Source organism: Lynx rufus, unplaced genomic scaffold (genome assembly GCF_022079265.1).
Source record: "Lynx rufus isolate CCGP_SWC_20201006 ecotype Redwood Valley unplaced genomic scaffold, mLynRuf1.p SCAF_6, whole genome shotgun sequence".
NCBI classification, from domain to species: Eukaryota; Metazoa; Chordata; class Mammalia; order Carnivora; family Felidae; genus Lynx; species Lynx rufus.
In genome coordinates, this window is record NW_025814878.1 from 17536615 (window position 1) to 17554099 (window position 17485).

Consider the following 17485-nt stretch of genomic DNA (forward strand, 5'->3'; position numbering starts at 1 on the left):
AACACATAAAATCTGGTGAATAATTTGGAAAGAACAACATACAGGTACAGAGGTGTTTGCCCTTTTGCCAGAATGATGATTTTGGTAAAGCAGAAAAAAAAATGCACATAAATTACTTTGGCCAATATATGCCAAGAAGCATACTGACTAACAACAAAGGCAGCGGAAAATACTGTGGCATCTGTTCTCACTATAGTTGAATTCAGAGAATCACCATAGGACTAATAAATAAAAATAAAATTAAGAAAAAAAATTGTAAGGCAGGCAGTCTGAGCCAGCCCTTTTCTCAATGCCCTCCAGCCTACCTTTTTATAACCAGGGCTCAGCTTTCCTGTGTCTCTAGATTGCCCTCTGGCTGTCCCTGCCTGTACTGCTGCCTTTTCTAGGCAGAAAGTCTACAGAATTTCCCTTGGAAAACAGATTGCTCTGCATCCCATTGTCTTCTTGTTCTGCTCTCTTCTATTAAATCTGACAAGCTATTTTCAAATACTTCTAATTGCAAAATCCTTTTTCCAGATAGCATTTCATGCAGAAGCCCAGTACGTAAAACAGAAGTACTGCTTAGCTTGAATGGAGGAGAACCTGCAGCCATATCCATTTGGCCTCTTTGGGGAGGCAGCCCCATGGAGCAGTTAAGCAACTACTGTGATAAACTCACTGTGCATGTGGACTCCTCTTTGGTATCTTAAAGGCTATATTTGTATTTAAGCAGAGCCATCTTGAGGATAATATACATTCATCAGAAAATCGTTAGGTTGGAATCAACAGAAACGCAACTCTAACTAAAGCAAAAATGAGAATCTTTTGTTTATGTATCTTTAAAATGTAAGGGTCTGGTCTGAAGTAGGACCAGATGTAGATGTTCAGAAAATGTCAACAGGAATTGTCTCTTTTTTCATCTTTCAGGTTTGGTTAAAATTTGTTGTCTATATCCTCTAAGTTCTCTCCACAGAGCTGCAGAAGAAGACATCCAGGTCTGCATGGTAGATAAAGCTAGACTCTCATAAAAGAGACATCTTTTTCCCTTTGGCTGAGTCTCTGTTCCTTCCCCACCACCTTTACCCATCCATAAAAAGACTCTGTTTGGCCCTGTTTGGTACTGAGATTCGCTACTGCATCAGGCGATGAGGTTATATATTGATGACTCCCACAAGGATGAGTGTACCAGAAAGGATCCTTATTACAGAACATTCAACTATTTTCCCCTATTTTCTTAATAAAGGGAATGAATTATCTAAGTGAAAGCCAAGATGGGGTTCAGGATGCAGAAGTCACAAAGTCATTAGAGCTATAGCTCGATTTTGGTGCTCTTGGTTCTGCCCTCCCCCTCCTGCATGCTTTGCCCTCAGACTGACTTCACACATGCTGGTAAGATGGCTGCAATGGAATCCCAAGGCTTGGGGCCTGCATGGCTCAGTCAGTTAGGCGTCTGACTTCCGCTCAGGTCATGATCTCACAGTTCGTGAGTTCGAGTTCCACGTCGGGCTCTGTGCTGACAGCTCAAAGGCTGGAGCCTATTTTGGATTCTGTCTCTCCCTCTGCCTCTCCCCCACTTGTGCTCTCTCTCTCTCTCTCTCTCTCTCTTTCTCGGAAATAAACATTAGAAAAAAATTAAAAACAAAAAAAAAATCCCAGGGCTATGTGCTCTCTCATTCATATTATTCGATAAAAGACCTGGGCTTCCCTCTGACTAGATTAACTAAATTAATGGTCACAGCCCTGAGTCAATCTCTGCTGTAAGAGTTTGGGAATTTACTGATTGGCTCAGGTCAGTCAGGGTCCACTCCTGTAGCTAAGGATGGCTCAATGGATAAGAAAGTTAAGGTTTGGGAATAAAGGGATGAAAGGAATGGATGCCTCTCACTACAGTGGGAGAAGTTAACTCCTTATGGGGCATAAGGAACTGTATCAATCAGTATCTGATCAGAAAAGCAGAATCACCAGGAGATGGAGACACACACACACACACACACACACACACACATTCCACCCCATTCCATATGTTGAAGGAAATAATTATGATTAAACAAGGTCATGATCTCAGACTTCCAGCCTCCAGACTGTGAGAAAATAAATTTCTGTTTTTTTAAACCATCCACTCTATGCTACTTTTTTTTTTTTTTTTTATGGTAGCCTGAGCAACCTGAGCAGTTTTTGGTACCAAGAAGCGGGGTTTTGCTATAAGAAATACCTGAAAATGCAGCAATGGCATTGGAATTGGGTAGTGTGAGAGGCTGGAAGAGATCTAACGTGCATTCTAGAAAAAGCCAAGACTGCCTTGAAGACACTACTGGTAGAAATAGAAATATTAAAGGTGATTTTGGTAAGAACTCAGATGGTAACAAAAAAAAAAAAACACTATTGGAAACTGAAGGAAAGGTGGTCCTCCTTATAAAGTGGCAAAGAACTTGGCTGAATGGTTCTAATGTTCAGTGGAAGGTAGAATCTGCAAATGATAAAATTGGATATTTGGATGAGGAGATTTCTTTTTTAAAAAAAAATGTTTAAAATGTTTTATTTATTTTTGAGAGAAAGAGAGAGTAAGAGAAAGAGGGAGACACAGAATCCAAAGCAGGCTCTGAGCTGTCAGCACAGAGCTCAACATGGGGCTCAAACTGATAAACCAGGAGATCATGACCTGAGCCAAAGTCAGACACTTGACTGACTGAGCCCCTCAGGCACCCCAGTGGCTGAAGAGATTTGTAAGCAAATGTTGAAGGTCTAGCTTGGCTTCTTCTTGCTTCTTACGGTAAAACATGACAGGAGAGAGAGAAATTGAAGGAATCATTAGGCAAAAAGGAACGAGAACTTGGAGATTTAGAAAATTAGCCTATTCATATTTGAAAAAAATGAGAAGGCATGATCTGGACAAAATACCAAGGGTGTGGTTGGACAATCACTCCATAAAGAGATTACCCATGATTTTAATCAGCCAAATCAGCAGAAGCCAAGAACAGAGCTGGGATTATACTAGGGGAGATACTGCTAGTTTGAACTAAAGTGAATAGAGACAGGATGGAATAAAGGAAGGCTTTTAAGCCCCTGGGATTCTACAGAAGAGGACAAAAGAAGTATCTAACTATGAACATACTTTATTCTTCAAGCAAAGGTAAGAGTGACTCTCAAGGTGATTTAGAGATCATTGGGTCTGTCACTTATAACACAGGCCCAGACTATAAAGGCCCAGGGGACAGCACTGGTTCTCCTTGGTTTCAGAGAGTGATGCATCACATGCCCACCTAGTGCCTCAGGGGCAGGGCCACCAGGAAAGATCTATGTGAGCAGAGCCACTGGAAAGAGCCATGAGGATAGGGCCACTGCCTAGGGCCATGGGCGGCAATGCCATCCCCCCATGAAGTGATCCCAAAGGGGAGAGCATTTATCCGAAGAGGATTATTCTTTTTTTTTTAATTTTTAAATTTTTAACCTTTTTATTTGAGAAAGAGAGAGCACACACAGGCAGGGGAGAGAGACAGAGATTCTCTCTTAAAAGAGAGAATCTTAAGCAGGCTGAGCATGGAGCCCAATATGGGGTTTGATCCCATGACACTGGGATCATGACTTGAGCCGAAATCAAGAGTTGGACAGGCACTCAACCCACTGAGCCACCCGGGTGCCCTCAAAGAGATTATTCTTGAGGCTTAAGTCCTAATGGAATTTTTCCTGCTAGCTTTTGTACTTGCTTGGAAGCTGTCACCTCTTTCTCCTTTCTCATTTCCCCTCTTTGGAAAAGCAATGCTTAATGTATATATGTCCCACCAATGTATTTTGGAAACACATAACTTGACTGATTTCATAGGATCACAGCTGGAGAAGAATTTTGTCTCAGGATGAATCACACCTTTAGTCTCACCCATTCCTGATTGAGGTGATGTCTAGATGAGATGTTAGACTTGGAATTGGTGCTGGAATGGGTTAAGACTCTTGGAGCTGTTGGGATGGGGTGAATGTATTTTATATGCAAGGACATGAATCCTGAGGGACCAGAAGACAGAATGTTATGAACTGGATTTGGTCCACCCAAAATTTCTATGATGAAGCCTAATCTCCAATTTGAGTGTAGTTGGGAGGAGGGCTTTCAAAGAGGTAATTAAATTTAAGTGAGGTCATTAAGATGGGACGCTAACCTGATAGGACTCATGTCCTTGTAAGGACAGGAAGAGATATCAGAGCTCTTTCTCTTTCTCTTTACACATGCACATAGAGGAAACTCCATTTGAAAACACGGAGAGGGGGCGCCTGGGTGGCGCAGTCGGTTAAGCGTCCGACTTCAGCCAGGTCACGATCTCGCGGTCCGTGAGTTTGAGCCCCGCGTCAGGCTCTGGGCTGATGGCTCGGAGCCTGGAGCCTGTTTCCGATTCTGTGTCTCCCTCTCTCTCTGCCCCTCCCCCGTTCATGCTCTGTCTCTCTCTGTCCCAAAAATAAATAAAAAAAACGTTGAAAAAAAAACTTTAAAAAAATAAAATACTTTGAAAACACGGAGAGAAGGTGGAGGTCTATAAGCCAGGCAGAGAGTTCTCACCAGAAACCAATCCTACTGGCACTTGATCTTAGGCATCTAGCCTCTAAAACTGAGAAAATAAGTGTTTTCTTTAAGCCACCCAGTCTGTAGTATTCTGTTATGGTAGCCTGAGAAGACTAACATATGTAATAATTTTCTCCAAACACAACTATTGGAACTGGTTAAATAATCCATATGAGGCTACTGCTTCTATATCTGGTACTGAATCCTAAAGTTGCAGATAATGCAGTCTGTAGTCAGGAAGAAAAGACAGGCATGAAGTAAAAAAAGCAAGGACAAACTAGAAACTATGAAGATGAATTAGAAGTCCCAGGGATGCTCCGGAACTTGTCGGTCCCTCACCACCTGTAGGCCACCAACTTTGATGATGAGATGATCTAAAGAATCAGCTGATACCCTTTTGTCACAGACCTAAACGTGCACTTGGCAAAGTGGAAAAGATTTGGCAAAGCCAAAGGGGCTGTGGGTCTGGCTCCTGCCCTATGCTAAATGACCCAGCAGATAAGTGACAATATATCTGAGCACCAACAATCCTTCATGGTCTGTGCCAACCTTCCAAGCATTAAAAAAAAAAAAAAAAAGTATTACCTGTCAGATCTCATGCAAAATGTCTCATGTGGCTCATGCCAATCCAGAACTATGCAGTGATGGAAATTCTAGAAAATGTAGATTAGCTAAATTGACACAATACAAATCTACCACAGGAATTAACACAAAGTAGAAAGAAAGGAAACATGCCAACTGGACAGTATCTTAACCATCGGTCAGACGGAAGATCTGAATCCACAAGAGTCCTTCCTGAGCATTGGGCAGATGTTTCAGTGCCCGTCTTAGAGCACTCTATGTCCTAGCAGAGATAGTAGCAGGACCCGTTTTCCAGGAAGATCCAGGCAAAAGGTAGTTTTAGATGCCTAAGTTCTTCTTTAAAAAATAATTTTTTAAAACGTTTATTTATTTATTTTGAGAGAAAGCGTGAGCAGGGGAGGCGCAGAGAGATAGGGAGAGAGAGAATCCCAAGCGGGCTCAGTGCTATGAACACGGAGCCTGACTCACGGCTAGATCCCACAACGGTGAGATCATGACCTGAGCCGAAATCAAGAGTCAGATGCTTGAGGGACTGAGCCACCCAGGAGCCCCTAGATTCTTAGGTTTTATTGAGTATGTTAAACACAGCAGTCATTTTACCTTGGAGTCATTCTTTTTTTGAATTTAAGAAGTGATTGTTTTCTGGAGTGTTCTAAGAAATGTTTTATACTCAAGCTTTCTCACTTTATAACATTTAAGTCTATTCATACGGGAAAGAAAATGACAAGCAGCACAAAAGAAAGAGAGAGAGGATACCTATTTAGGATTTTTATCACTATGGGCAAAGGAGTCATACAATTGGGTAGAACTTTTTTTTAAAAAATGAGCTTTACTATGGAAGTGAAGCAAAATATTGCCTATTTGAAAGCAGCAGGGACAGCTGACTCTCAGTTACACCTAAGAAGGTGAACTATTTGTATGTGTTTTTGTATAAGAAGGCTGGAGCAGGAATAAATTTATAAGTCCAAGGATCAGAATTAAAGTCAGAGAAGTCTATGGACAGTTATAATAGGTAGATCTGAAAGCAATAAATAGATGTTTTATTTGAAACCATCAGGTGTTCTGAGAGTGTAGTGAGGGTGTAGTGATTAAAAGCATTGAGTTTAGTTTTAGTCAAACTACCCATAAATGTATCTGGTTTCCAATATGTACTAACCATGGGACCTTGGGCAAGCTACTTAAATTCCCTTTGACCCCATTTGTTCATATTTAAATGGGGATGAGAGTAAAACTAGCTATTTGAAATAAAGATTAAACGCTTTACGTATGTAAAGTGCTGACTATCACGAGGCACACAGAAACACTATGTGGTAGCTATTATTATAATTCTATATCTGTATGAGTTGAGATCATAGAATACCACCATTAGCATTTTTCAACCAACGTGTTGAGAAGCACCAAAGATCCTATTTTTGAAGTGGTTATCATCTGTTGAGTACCCATTGTATGGCAGGTACAATGCAAAGTACTTTTCAGTTATTACTCAATTAAGTCTGTGCAACAATCCAGGAAGATAAATTTTCTTATTCTTATTTTATGGATAAAGAAACTGAATCTCGGAGTTGAGTAATTACTCAAGGTCACATAGCTAAAAACAAACAAACAAACATATAAATAGGACCAGGATTCTAACCTGGTTTTATCTGACTACAAACTCTAGGACTGCTCCCTCTAGTATTATGAAGTCACGCCCTGTGAATTCCAGCACTGAGCCTGCCCCTGAGGGAGGTCCTTTTGCACATAATCTTAATGAAGTCTCATCTTTCTCTCAATGCTCTGAGCATCCTGTGAGGGAGACAATTTTAGGCCCTTTTTTTTTTTGCATTTGTTTTTCTTTTGAGGAGTGTCCCTGAGCATTAGAAAGCCTTAGGAGCCTCATCCAGTTTGGGGATGGGGAGGATTGGTTGATAAAGCTGTGAACATTGGGAGATTTTCACTGAGGTTTTGCCCTCAGATCAGAGCAGCAAGTACCTCCAAAGGGAAGAAGACAGAGAATTGATGGGAAATATTAGCAAGGCCCCCGATATCTGAAACGGTTACTTGGATTAGGCAAGAGACCTGCAGGTGAGACAGAGAGCGAAAGCGATAACCCCCCCAGAAACTGCAGTGTCCCAAGCCTTAGGGACAAGCTCACCAGTGCCTGTGTGGCTGCCTTGGGTTGCTCCCCTTCATCCCTCACTACTGGATTTGCCCTACAGGGTATTAGGATGCTCTCCAGTCTCCTGGGGATTATCTCTGCACAATTACTTTGTGATTAAATTGATTAGAGACCAAGCAGTCCTTTCTTTCTTTTTCTTTTTCTTTTTTTTAATTTATTTTTGAGAGAGAGAGATGGAGCGTGCAAGTTGGGGAGGGGCAGACAGAGGGAGACAGGATCTGAAACGGGCTCTGCGCTGACAGCATGGAGCCCAATGGGGGCTCAAACTCACAAACTGTGAGATCATGATCTAAGCCAAAAGATCTCACCTGAGTCACAAGCTTAACCGACGGAGCCACCCAGGAGCCCCTCTTTTTTTTTTTAAGGTGAAATGTTTGCAATGGTGGCAACTAAAATAAACTTTAGGGCCACTGAGATCACATCGTGAGAATGATCTGTGTGTAAATGGGAAAGTGTTGCTCTATTGATTTTGTATTTGTCCCCAAATATTTTTTTTAGTTGGTGTTCTAGGTGTGAAACTGCTCAGAAGACCTTGGAAGTTTCTTGACGACACTTCTGGTGACTGAGGTGTGTGTGTGTGTGTGTGTGTGTGTGTGTGTGTGTGGCGGAGCCACTGCCCTAAATCCTTTTCAATTACATCCACTCTCCTTCATCAACTCTCAAGACTTGAATACAAAATCATCACAACCCATAATATTGCCTGCATCAGAGACCTTTCTAAATAGTCCTTAAGTATTTGAGAGATCTCCTGTTATCTGTATCAGCAACTCTGTGCTCTCATGCTAAACATTATTTGATTCTGTAAAGAGTTACAGAGAGACAATCCAGAGAAAATTAAGCAGAAAAAGAGGTTTTGTTTATTTTTTGTTTTTCTTTCCCTCTACTAAAAGAAATGTCGATTAAGGTAAGTTGATTCACAGACAGGAAGAGAACTCTCTGTCTTTTCCATATCTGTTCTACCTGGAGACAAAAACTAATGATTGTTCATAAATGGTTTGCTGATGCTTCTGTATTGACTTGTGGTTTGCAGCAGCCTTACTTCCTTTCCTTTGTGACATCATTTTCCTGTTCATTTCCCACAGTTGCATATGTGGGTTTATGTGGTACACACTAATCCAACAAATGGAAGAAATTACGGGCCATGTCAAAGAGCTTTCAGGAATAGAATTTGGAACAAAGGGGCCAATACTTGAAGCATCCATAAAGCAAAAAGGGTGATGAGACAACTGGCAAAGAAGGTTCTTCACTTAAAATTAGAGTCCTGCTCACGGAATGTTCTGAGTGGCCTGTGGTGATTTTCTTTATTGCCCTTGATTCTTATGCTTCTGATACTCACTTCTGGGCTAGTGGGCATGTTGGGCTATTAGGCAGATATTTCTCCCAAAGAGCCCAATGCGTTGACTAAGACTGACTGGCAACCAGGGGGAATCGTTTTCATCAGAAAGAGATAAGAAGACTTCTTTAGGGTAGTATGGTGTGAGGGAACCATAGAATTCCAGGAACTTTAGGATACTGGTAGAGTTCCCATGGAGAGAAAAAAAAGGGTTTGAGGCTGTTCCATATGGCCAAAAGCTTTCAGGCTGGAAAATCCTTCCCAAGATAATTTTGGGTCACTACAAATTCTGTAATCATTCTCATCCACTTACTACCCCACGAGCTAAGAGCACCTTGGAATTTCAGCTGAGTGTCAGAAGTTCCCCTTGACTGATGATAACTCTTACTCTGAAGGATGATAACTTGTGTTGTACTTTTGCTAACATTATCTGCTGTGAGGAGCACCCTGGGTTTCTGTTCACTAAAATCCCTTGCCACATTACTGGGATTTGAGCTTGATAGTCAAGAAAAAGGTGCTCTGTAATGTTGCATTGCTGTTTGATGTCTATTCATTTCTTAATGTTCCCCATGCACTAGAGGCTGCACTTACATGTTGCATTAACCATTTGCATTAAGTCCATTATCCAAGCAATTTTTCACTCAGAACTTATCAGACTACAGAAAAGAGTAAGCTTTTTTTTTAAGAGTCTGAGTTCCAGTTCTCAAAGTGGCATCTGAAATAAGTTTGCTATTACATGGCATCCACAGAAGCTTAAGGAAACAGTAGAGTCACAAGGTGTGCAGCAATGTTGATCATGGAAAGATCCCATGGTTACCATCAAAGCCACCATTATGCTCTGGAAGGACAGCAGTAGAATGAAAAAATTAAAGATTTAAGCCTTAACCAACTGGATTACCTAAGTATCTTAAGAGGCTAGTCCCTTAGTTTTTCAGTGTTTATGGCAGTGCCTGACATATAGGATATGCTCAATGAATGTCTGTTGAAAGAGTGACAAAGGAACGCTTAGCCTAGGCAGAGCTTGGGGAGGACTCTTTGCATCCAAGGCTGTGAAACCCCAGCCTAACACTGTTGACACCTCCTGCAGCTGTTGGAGCAAATGCTGCCATAGGACTTTCTCTTCAACAGAAAGTCAGGGTACCTTGATATAAACAGAAGAAAAGCTTTGTGATTGCAATGACCTAGATTTTGAATACAGAACTTCAGTGCTTCAGCATACTCATTTATAAAATGGGATATGGAAACATACATAATTGGAGGACGTGTTAAATAGTACTATAGGTCATTGCTGTTGGAAAAGCATCTAGTGTACTGCCTAATGCTGTCCTGAAGATTTTTCCCTACGCTATTCTGGTCACTTAGAGAAAAATCAGTATATCTTTATCATTTTGAGGTGAAGAATTTCTGGGAAAAAAATGAACATTTAGCGAGTACTTGAAATACATACACATGTTAGAAATACCTATGTTTCTCATCTACTATTTACAATAGCTCTGTGAGGTAATAGTCTGTAACTTATATAGATCAGCCAAGCCTCAAAATACTTAAATATCCATATCTAGCTAGTAAGTGATGAAGCCATCATTTCAGTCCGTTGTGTCTGATCTGCCAACCTATGTCTGTTCTCTACATGATGCTGCCTCCCTACGGGTAGTGTAAATTGGGTGAGAGGAGTTTAGAACTGTTAATTTTTTTTTTTTTTTTTTTTTTTTTACTTTTGGCATTTAGTTGATGTTACTTAATTATTTGCTTGGCTTCAAGAGCAACACATGTAAAAGAGGTCTGGGTGAACCTTGTACCTAATGTCTAGTAGCCTATACAAATTAATTATAAATCAATTCTTGCCTTTAAGATGTCATGTAACAACATTCATAATTCACTCATATGATTTTTCTAAGGTTTTAGAAATTTTCTGTTTTAACTTTTGAGTTAATGCAATTGAATTTTATTATTTTCTTTCTTTTTTTTTTGCATTTTTTTCTTTTAAGTTCACAGGCCTCTCTTTTTTTCACAACAGAAAGAAGTATCTTTTCATGTCTTAAGGATGAATGAACCACCTATGGATAAATATACTATAATACACACCCTCCCACACACACACATCTACAGTAAAGAAGTAAGGCTATTTATTCCTATGACTTCATTTCTCTTGTAGATGAAATCATCTCATGTATATATGAATTATATATATATATATATACATGCATGTGTATATAATGTGCATACATGTAAATTATATATGCCCATATGTAGAGCATATATATGTACATATCTACATATGTATATATACTCTAGAGGCATTTTCAATAAGATCAATATGAAACAAATCATTATTCTTAAACCTTTGATTTGTCTTATGACTCCTCTACAGCTCTTGTGAACACCCAACATAGTATTTTTCTTTCCATTCTGTTTCAAAATATACACTAATCTCACTCAGAACCAATATTGAACAGCACTTTCTGAGAATTTTCCTTTAAGTGCCAACTGTCATCTCAAAACCTGGACCATCTAGGCTTCTGTTCCAGGAAAATTCTTATATATGGCTACCTTTTAAGACCTAGGAAAATATATTCCCCATCAGTCTAGGGCTACGTGATGTACAGATCTCTATTTTTCAAAAGCACAGATTTGTCCACTTGTCGTTATAGCACGTGTCTCAGGGCAATATGCTGCCCATCTGCTGAGCCAGTCTTCCTGGTTGTAAGCCTACTGTGGTGACTTCCTGCATCCTAAGCCTACGACTTCTCATTGCAGAGGCAATACTGGGACGGCTAAACAAGTTGAGGAAGAGAAGTGCTGTGTGGCTGGGGCAACTCCTCAGTCTGAAGTAGAAGACACATGTGGGTAAAACTAAAATAGCTTAGATGAGGTAGCTTCCACGTAGCTACCTTACCATTGTCCCTCACACCTCTGGACTGTGTAGCAAATGGATGCCAGGTGTCCAGAGTTCCAGTGTTGAAACGCTCTGTTACAAGGGCTCCCTAGGCTGCCCCAGAGCCATCATTACCACCGGTAACACCCGTCTACACTGAACAGTACCACGGTTTTCCTTCTCTTATTTACTGTTGTCCCTGGAAGGATTGTTTTTATTTTATTTTATTTTATTTTATTTTATTTTATTTTATTTTATTTTAGACTCAGTGTGGAGCCCGACATGGGGCTTGATTCCATGACCCTGCGATCACAACCTGAGCCAAAATCAAGAGTTGGGTGCACAACCGACTGAGCCACCCAGGCACCCCCACGGCAGGATTTTGATGACTAATTTTCCCATTGGATCATTAAGCCTGAGCTTTGACATTCTATTGGCCTCAAGTTTATATGACTATTATCCCTATCTTTGTCATTGTATATTTTTCTCAATCTTTTATTTGATTGCTCACAAGTCAGAACAAAGTAAAATTTTTTTAAATGTTGATTTATTTTTGAGAGAAAGAGAGAGAGTCAGAGCACAAGTAGGGGAGGGGCAGAGAGAGAGGGAGACACAGAATCCGAAGCAGGTTTTTGAAATTGCTTCTGTGAATTGGGGGTGTTTGAGGCAAATGGAAGAGTACAGAGTGGATAGCAACTCATTGAGCTCCTTGGCCTCAGATGAGTATGTGAGTGGGGAGTGTGAAATCTAGACTTCACCATCATCAAACACAATTACATGTTTGTCTTCACCATCATCATCACCAAACACAATTTGTAAGCACTGTTGGTGCATGGTTGGAATGAACGACCCAATGCTCAGTTCAGTGTTTCTGAGAACTGTTCTGGGGCACGACAGTCAGCCTGTAACTTGCCCTCGGTCCAGCACGATGTGAGGTCAAGTCCCATTACCAAGTTTAGAGTACCAATGAAGCCGTTCCAATCTTTCTCCATTCATGCAAAATTAGAAAATGGTAATATTTTATGGCATTTGGATAAATGCATAAAGATGCTTTTGGCCCGAGGCCACCAGTCCAGGAACTTTGGCAACTCCAGGTCACACATGGCTGTCATAAGGCAAGGAAAGCAGTATCTCGGCACTCCCTTGGTCCATGGCACAGCATTGTGTTACTATCTACCAGTTGAGAAGTGCTAATCTACATTACTTATATTGGTGAAACACATGTGTACCTACTGACAAAACTCTGTGCCTATAATATGTGAAGATTCTATGCCCCTAAATTAATGAAGGCATTTAAATATTCAACAAAATGCTAAATTCCACTCATTGCTTCTCCATGAGTTCTAGCAGTTCAGTTGACCCTAAAGGCACATACAGACTGAAGGGAAAAGAGGAAGCTGTCACAAAATACGTCAAGGTTTCATTACTACCAGATGTCTCTAAACCATGGACCCACTGTTTTCAAAGTATCCAGGAACTTGGTAGAAATGTTTCTATTTAGTTACCTCCACTGAAATAAATCTTAGCTAAGTTCGAAAAAGTAAATCAAACAACCCACTGGACATGGTGGCATGGGAGGGAGACTTGGAGGAAAGTAGCTAAAAGGTGTTGCCTAGGGGGGTTTCAGATCATTGCAGCACTTAATAATTGCTTTAAATGGTCACTAGAGTTACAGACTCAAGACCCACCCTTTAAGAGAGTATCATTTGAGACATTCCTCAGGAGAAATCTAATATACTTGTCCTTCAAGGTACAAATCCGGATCCACTTCCTCCTAAAAGTTTTCTGTTATGCTTGCCCCCGATCCCCACTCCCCCCTTCTCAAGAAAGCATCTTACTCTCTCTTCAACCACAGCCCTCATGTATCATGTGGTAACTGCTTTTTCAGAGTACGGATAAACTCCTTGAGAGCTGGGATCATGTCTTACACACTTCTGCATAGCTATCTTGCAAGCACCCAAGAAACTATCAAATGGCTGTTGATGAAGAATATAAAATTGGGAGAATGTTTATTATATTCCTCTATTAGATGTATTTTATTCACAACAGATGAGAAGCTGGTATGTTATAGACTAGATAGGCCGCCCCCAATTTACAAACGTGGCTTTCCGAAAGTTCATTTTATCAAGTCAGTTGTGGAAGGCTTGGAAAGGGTTTTTTGGAGAAATATTTTTTATATGTGGTGGGTAAGTTCCCACTCAAGCTATAAAATTCGACCTAACAACGAATGTCACCACATCAAAAGACACATGTAACAAGCCTGAAGTCTGGACGTGGGGGGTTCATAATGCAGAAATGAAGAGAAGGGCCCTAGCTTCTCCCATCTGGGCTGGGCTGGTCCTTGGCAACATTTTGGAAAAGGGAATATTTGAGACTCTCCCCATTTATCTTAAAACATGATTTTTGCCTCATCCTAGATCTGTCCTAGTTCCTAAAATGCTGCACTTTAAAAATATCCCCTTTAACTTCAATCATAACACAGATTTTCTTACTGTACAACATCTCACGCTTGCATTCAGCATAAAACAAGCTGATCCAAATGAATCCCACAAAAGTGAACGACTTATCTGTGAGATGCTTGCTCTCTTGAGTGGTGATTGAGGTGAATCCTCTAAACTATTCTCCAGTTTCCCACATTTTGTCTGGCTTTGAGGACCCACAGTGTCTCTCAATGCTCTGTTATTTCACTCTGACTTTCCTGGAAACAGAAACGCCGGTGCTGCCTCCAGCCTGGGCAGGAGTGACCCTCTGTGTCTCTCTTGGATCATTTCTTTATAAACTGGGAATGTGCAAGTCTGGTACTGCCTGTGCTCGGGAAGGCTGACTAACATTCCCCATCCGGAGGCACCGGAATGCCCACTTCTCTCCACCTTCGGAAGGCGGCTCCTGCCACACCCCTGAACAGGCCCGGGGGGGACAGGGGAGCCTCCCTGGGGCTTGGAGGCTCGAGCTAATGACACACAACCGCCTGGCTGTGGTTACGGGCTGCTGTGCCAAGGTTGTACAGCTGGTTGCCTGTGTGTTGGAAGATTCGGATGCCCCCTGCTGAAACCCGGGTTGCCAGGGAGAGCAGTTCCAGTGGGTTTTAAAGAGACCACGATTTATCTTTTCTCAGAGGCATCCTTGTTCTTTCTGTTGCTTCTGGCAGCTTCAGCTCAGCTCAGGTTGTGGTTACGTAAGTGTTATCCAGCGAGCCATCTGTCTTCCCGAGGGGCCAGGCTGATTTACAAGCAAGGCTACAGACAGTGTTCGGCAGTGTCGTAGCTTGGATTTTACCTCAGGTTTGAACCTCCGGAATATTCTGTGCTGCCTTCACTCCCTTGCGTGGGGCGAGCATTCCATGTATTTTTTTCCCCTTCCCATTTGCCTGGAGTGTTTGTTTCCCATAGAGCTGTGTAATACCTCGGCCATTTCCTTCACTCTCTTAATCTCCCCCAATGAAGACTGTTTTTGCCTTCTATTCAGTTGCTCTCTCTACAGCTGCTAGACACTCTTCAAATGTATGCTTTTATTAAATATTTAAACATGTATTCTCACGGATGGAACATGGTCTTTGCTAAGAGCTGTGCCAGCAGATTTATCTCCTCTACCAGTGGAGAGATGAATTTATGAAAGGCTGTGAAGTGTCCCCAAGTAGCTAGTAGAAGATGAAGATGGCCGAGGTTTTATGTGATTTTAAGCTTCAGACTGACCCTTATTCCTAGAAGCCCCTCGGCACGCAGTAGAATTGCAGGGCCATGAAATCCGAAGGTCAGCCTCACAGAATGAAAGCAAAATGGACACATGCAGGCTGGTTTAAAGTAAAATGTGCACCCCTGAAAGAACATGGTAACGTTTAAATTCCTGCAACTAAGGCAAAAATCTTTTATTCAATGAACGGGACTCCTGCAAGTAAACTTTGCAAATGAGATCATCTTTTAACAGTTGTGTGGAGCGAATCAACCCCTCCAAGTGTTTTCTGAGCCCCTGCCATGTGCTCAGCCTGGTGGTGGGAAGAGGCTGCGTTCAGAAACAGCATACAGAAGGGCCCCCGAGACTTTGCCAGAACAGTGAGGGCCGAATCCAGCCCTGACAGTGCAGCAGAGTTTTTCTTCTGAATGCAGCCCTTTCCCCATCCACGACCCTCCAGGGTAAATAGTGCCATCTATGAGAAAGGAGAACAGAGTGCAGAAGGGAAGACAGATGATTTGGTGCTGAACGAGTTAAAATCCTCTGGGGAAGTACCAAGCCACCATTACCCATAGTAAGGAAAAAATGATCTTAAAAGAAGCAAAATTATTAGTTTATTTTCAACTCTAAAGGCAGCGGGCATGAATAATATCTAAAGGCAAAGCAAAGTAAGCGGTTTTACCAATTGTCTTTGCATCCTTCCAGCTCCTACACCAGTCTGCGTTCTTAACACCTAAGACTTAGCCCTCTTCCTGGTTCAAGCACTCCAAGGGTCCTTAGCCAGTGACAGGCCATCAGTCCTCTGCACTAAACCTGACCTTGCCTTCCAAAAAAAAGTAAGCAGACACTTACCTTGACCATTTCGCCTTGACCAAATTTCCTTGGAACTAGCCTCTTGTTTCCTCTTTTGAGGTCGTGGAGAGACCATATTTTGCCTCTTACCAACACTCACATAAATAGTTACCTGGCACCTGCCGCCAAACATTCCTCGAGCTGCTTCCCAGCCTACCTGTCTGCCGCCTCTCACCTGTCAGCGTGCTCTCGTGGTACCCTCTCTGCCTCCCGGTATTCATCTTCTCTCATTTCCCCCTGCTGGGTTTGCACACCCTGGCCACTCACCCCGATACACACACAACTGAAAGCCGACACATATTGCCTCTTTGCAGGATGTGTAATTGCTTATTTTGACCTAATTCCATCTGGGCCCCTGGCCAGTTTATCATTTTTTTCTTACTATCTTCTGTTCTAAATGATTCAAGTCCCAATAAAATTTATAAATTAATACTGCTTAGAGTTCAAATACCTTCTATCCCAGTTTTGCTTATTTGTTGGGTTGCAAAGAAGTCTGTCGCCCCTTCCTAGAAGAACCTTAAAAACCCTCCCCTTGATCAAAACTGGTACTCTACATTCTGAGATAGTTTTCTGTACCCCATGCCTACGCTGGCCAGTGCCGATGACTTTGGTCTTGCAAATCTTTAAGTCTGATACTAGGTGAATGACGTCATCACTTGGCATCTTTTAAAAATACCAAAGTTAGTTTTATGCACAACATATGTTAAAACGAACTTGATCTCACACGTGGCTATATATAAACAAATAACTTTCCTCACAGTCCCTGATTGCAGTCTACTTGAGGAGACAAGACTAGCACACATTCATTAATTCTGGAATAATGTAAGGGTGCTAAGCTAGGTGCTAAATCACATGATGCTGTCAATAAGAAACCAAGAAGTATAGGGAAGAATGAGAAGGATACAGTTTCAGTAATATAGCAATGGTGGTTTCTGAGGACTAGACGATTTAATGAAGAGAAGAAAAGAGCAAGGCATATAGGGAAGGGGAACAATTAAATAGAGGCAAAAAAAAAAAAGCAGGGACATGTTTCTTGGGAGAGAAGAGGACATTTAGAAGATTGGCTGACAAACATACAACAAGAAGTGATGGATTATTTTTCCATTATTTTTCATTATTTTTCCATAGTTTAAGTAGGGTGAGCCTCAGTTGTGGTGGGCCTTAACAACTAGATGTCAAGACTTGAACTTTAGATGCTAGGGTATAGCTATTAGGGGTTGAAAACATTATGAAAAGTTGAGTCTAAAGAAGCTGAATTCAGGGCTTGGGACAGCCGAGAGGTTATTTTATTATACATTTGCAGATAATGAGGTTCTTGTCTGACGAGTTTTTTCTTTAATCGAAGATTACAATATTTTCCCTTCTATAATTCCCTGATATTAAACTAAGAGTGTAGATATAATGGGAATAAGTTTTTTTTAAAGGAAATAAGTGGTCAGTTTACATAGGTCCAAGTGAATCATGCTTGCCATGTTTCAAGTGTTCCAGGTG